Raw genomic sequence first — 4,535 nt, forward strand, 5'->3', positions numbered from 1 at the left:
GAGTTCAACCTCAGCTTTTGCTATGAGTAAATTATCCTGCTTTGAACATCTAGGTTTAATTAGTGAGATCACTATGTCAGCATTATATTTATCAAAATGGGCCGACCTATGGTGTTGGCTAAGGCCAACTTTTGTTTTGTACGTGTTACCACAATCTATGCAAGTGTTACGTGTCTTACGTATTTGACCCCGGGGTACTTCGGAATCTCAGGAGTGAGATGTGATTTGAAAACTTAGAGGACATGCAGCAACGCTGCGCGCCAATAGAAGGCGACGTTGTTTGACCACTACTTTGTTGGAGCTCGACGACGAAGATGAATAAGATGTACCATGAGTGGAAAGCGGCCTAGACTTCGCCTTCCCCCTTACAGCAGCCTTGGTCCCCAACGGCCTGGACCTTGCTGCGGACGGCTTCGTAGGACTGCGCACCGGGGTGAACTTCGGTTGCGCACGGTTCCGGGTCCAATGTAGCGTGCGTGGAATATAGTCAAGAGAGTCATAGTTCCGCCGTTTAGCCGCGCTTTTTTGAATTTCTTCACGTTGACATTCAGAGCACTGGACAGAAATCACATTGTGTCAGCACCAATGCTGCCCCTCGCAATGCTTTGTTTTAATTACACAGTCGGATTCCCCCGGTCCGTGCCAGTTTTCAGTTGGCTGTTTTCTGCGGGCCGAAGCAAGAACCTTAGGCACGAAGTTACCGGAACAAGCACAGCTGTGGCGTTCCACAGGTAGGTCCCCACGCTAGTCCGGACTCAGCCGCACCGCTTTTGACGGCGGCGAGCCTCGCCCAGTCCGAGTGCAGTGCCATTCCTGCTTCTGGACACGAGCCCGACCGGATCAGCCCTCAGAGCCAATCCTTTCCCCAAGGTTACAGATCCATTTTGCCGACTGCCCTTACCTACATTGGACTAGAGGCTGTCCACCTTGGAGACCTGCTGCAGATATGGGTACGGTGCGGCACAAAAATCGCACTCCCTCACTCGGATTTAAAAGGGCCGGCAGGAGCGCACCGGACAGCGCAAGAGCCGCACTGCTCTACGGAGCCACCGTCCCTATCTCGGGGTGAACCCATTGCAGGGTCTCGATCTTACAGAGAAAACTCTTCCCGGGGGTCCCATCGGCATCTCCGAGCTGGTTTGCGTTGCCGCACTGGGCCCCGAAGGACTGATCTCCACAGCCGGGTTCGGGACTGTTAATCCGATTCCCGTTCGGTTGCAGCGGAACGTATCTGATTCGACAGACAGAGCTGCACAAAGGCGCCCGCTTCTGAAAGGATTTCTCCTTTCCGTAAGAACCGACTGACCTATGTTCGACTGCTGTTCACATGGAACCCTTCTCCATTTCAGTCCTCAAGGATCTCTCTTGAGTATTTGCAACTACCACCACGGTCTGCACCAGCGGCGGCTCCAGGCGGGCTCCCGCCCTACACCTTCAACGCCGACAGCTACGGCCCTCCTACTCGTTGCGGTTTAGCACCTCCACTGTTCGTGCTTCTCTGCCAGCGGCGGGTGGGGTTAGGCGCGATGCTAGAGCGCCATCCATTTTCGGGGCTAGTTGCTTCGGCAGGTGAGTTGGTACACACTCCTTAGCGGATTTCGACTTCCATGGCCACCGTCCTGCTGTCTTAAGACACCAATACCCTTCATCGGTTCTCATGATCGTCCAGACTCGGGCGCCTTACCCCGGCTTTTGGTTCATCCCACAACACCAGTTCTGCTTACCAAAAGTGGCCCACTTGACACTCTCATCGCAGCGGGAGGCCTCAACCCAGAAGGCCTCCCGTACACCCACTGAAAGTTTGAGAATAGGTTGAGTACGTTTCGACCCCAATGCCTCTAATCATTCGCTTTAACAGGTGTGACTGCTCTCCAATCGAGCGCCAGCTATCCCGAGCGAAACTTCGGAGGGAACCAGCTACTAGATGGTTCGATTGTCCTTTCGTTCCTATACCCGGATCGGACGATCGATTTGCACGTCAGAATCGCTTCGGACCTCCACCATAGTTTCCTCTGGCCTCGTCCTGCCTGGGCATAGCTCACCATCTTTCGGGTGCCAACGTGTGGGCTCTCGCTCTGCCCCGGCGATAAGTGAGCGCTTGGGACGGGTCGTTGCTGCGCCCGAACCCCTGTGCAGTCCGGGATCGCAACGCGGCCCGCGAAGGGCCTTCACGTTTCATTGCGCCATTGGGTTTCGAGAGACCCATTGACTCGCGCACATTTTAGACTCCTTGGTCCGTGTTTCAAGACGGGTCGGGTGGGTTACCGACCTACTCGCCGCCAACCACGATAACGCCTCCGCGGCAGAACTCCCTGCTCGCCCGGCTTCTCGCCACCACCAACCAACCCGGACAACGAGAGGCGACAAGCTTGCCCAGCGGGTCCTCCGCTCGAATTGCAGAGGGCGTCATCGTTCGGGCCTTCCTACAGCCGGGAGAATCCCATGGGGCCTGGACGGGGTGACGAACCCTTCGTGCACGGTAAGGTATAACTCCCGCGAACCGTCCCCGAGGGGACGAGCAGGGCACCTCCAGAGCCGGACTCAAAGTCGTACTTTTGCCATTGACCCGCGTCCATCGCGGCGTTCTACCGGCGGTCGAAAGTGGGCACCCCCGAGACCGCGTCCGCGCACTGGCAGCCAGAACAGCCCCCCGAGAGGAGCCGTTTACCCGGCGCCGCCAGCACGGCAGTAGTCCGGAGACTGAATCCCACCGCTTTCGAGCTTCGAGGGCCCACCCGTTTTACTCTAAGCGGTTTCACGTACTCTTGAAATCTCTATTCAAAGTTCGTTTCAACTTTCCCTCGCGGTACTTGACTATCGGTCTTTCGGTCGTATTTAGCCTAAGATGGAGTTTACCACACCGTTAGGGCTGCACTCTCAAGCAACACGACTCACGGGAGGCTTGCATGGCGCCGTCGACGACGAACGCGAGCGGACGCATGCATGCCATATCGGCGGGCCTCTGCACGGAGGCCGGCAGCGGCTTTTCGACCGCATTTTGCGTGCCTTTGCTTAGGCGCGGCTGCCTTTCACCGCGGCCCGAGAGGACGAAGCAGAAGTCTCCTCTCGGGTGCCTGAGCTGCGCCGCTGCCTCGGGGCCTGCGCGGTCCTCTGAGGCGCGTTTTCTGGCCGCGGTCCCTGATCAGGGCCCTACCTGCGGGACTCCTGCGTGGCCCGCGGTCCTCCGGTCGCCTTTTGCGGTCGGGGGCTCTTCTGCGGCTGCCCGCTGGACTTTGCCTGCTTGCGGGCCTCCGGTGACCGGCGGCCGTTGTACCGGCCTTTTTTGCGCCGCGGACTCACCGACTTTGACTTCTAAGGTGATTTCTTCACCTTTTTCTTGCGCCGTCCAGACTTCGCGCCTCGCACTGAGGCTTGGCCCTTCGAAGCCTGAACCCGCCGTCGCCGTTTGGCGGCGGTGGTCGGGCGCCATCTCCACGATCACTGCGGCCATGAGCGCCCGGGCGCTTCCTCATCTGCGTCGCCCACTGGGGCGAATCGACCGGTGGTGGCACTCCATATGGCGCTTATCGCCCGATGCGACCGCGGGCTCGGGTGCCCTGGAGACCCGGTCCGACCCGGGCCAATCACCATTTTCGGAGGCCGGGGACGACCTCTTGGCCTCCGTCCCGGAGCCCCAGCCCGCCGGGCCCCCTCCTACTGCGACTTCAAGCGAGGCGACCTCCCTGGCCGGGGAGACTGCCTCGCCTTCCCGATGTGACCAGGACTCTCGATGCTCTACTGGGGTCTCAGGCCCGGACGGCGCCGGGCCTGACCCTGACCGGACCACTCTTCCCGGGGACGCTGTGGACGCCGGTGCCAGGCTGGTGCTGGCTTTTACGGCGATGCCAGATTTTGCGGACATTACGAAGATTCAGGAGCGCCTCACCGCGTTCCTGAACTCTGAGTAGAATAAGATTTCAGTGCAGGCTCGGACTAACATCTCTCATATGTTTGGGGAGATTGTGTTGCGGTGCGCGGAGTACCGGCCGTGGTGTCCGATGCCAGGGGTCGGGCCGAGGTGCTCCGGGCAATGTGGTCGGCGGAGCGCCGGGAGTCGTCGGAGGCCAGAGCCCGGGCCTCTGTCGTGGAGGCGCGACTCGGGGCGGAGGCCCCGCCCGTTCCCGGACCCGTGCCACCTGCGGGCGTCCGGGCTCCAACTTTTGCGGAGGTGATCCGGGGCTCGGCGACGCGGGCTCCCACGGCCACATCTGACGATTCAGCTACTGCGCCCCGGCAAGTGCCACCTGACCACTTTGCGTTTTTAACATCAGTGCCCGCGGCTAATGTTTCGCCTTGGGAACTTATAACAACATTAAAAAGAAATATAGTTCCCGAGGACGCGGGCAGAGGGCCCGTGGTGCTCCGTCCGACCACCGCTGGCGTTACGGTGATAGCCAGACAGAACATCCATAAAAAATTTGTGCACCGCGGTCAGAACAAACGAAACCACAAGATCAGTCATGAACGCTAGGGTGGCGGAGCGGCGTCGCCCGCACGTCAGGATCTACGGTGTCGATCCTGACGTTGCCAACGAC

General features: G+C 59.4%; 1 pseudogene; it reads right to left on the bottom strand.

Annotated features, from left to right (window-relative positions):
- Positions 1–909: 909 nt before the first annotated feature.
- On the bottom strand, positions 910–2,988 carry LOC144099634 (large subunit ribosomal RNA; annotated as a pseudogene).
- Between the last annotated feature and the right edge of the window lie 1,547 nt (positions 2,989–4,535).

This window comes from Amblyomma americanum, chromosome 7, assembly GCF_052857255.1.
Source record: "Amblyomma americanum isolate KBUSLIRL-KWMA chromosome 7, ASM5285725v1, whole genome shotgun sequence".
Taxonomy (NCBI): domain Eukaryota; kingdom Metazoa; phylum Arthropoda; class Arachnida; order Ixodida; family Ixodidae; genus Amblyomma; species Amblyomma americanum.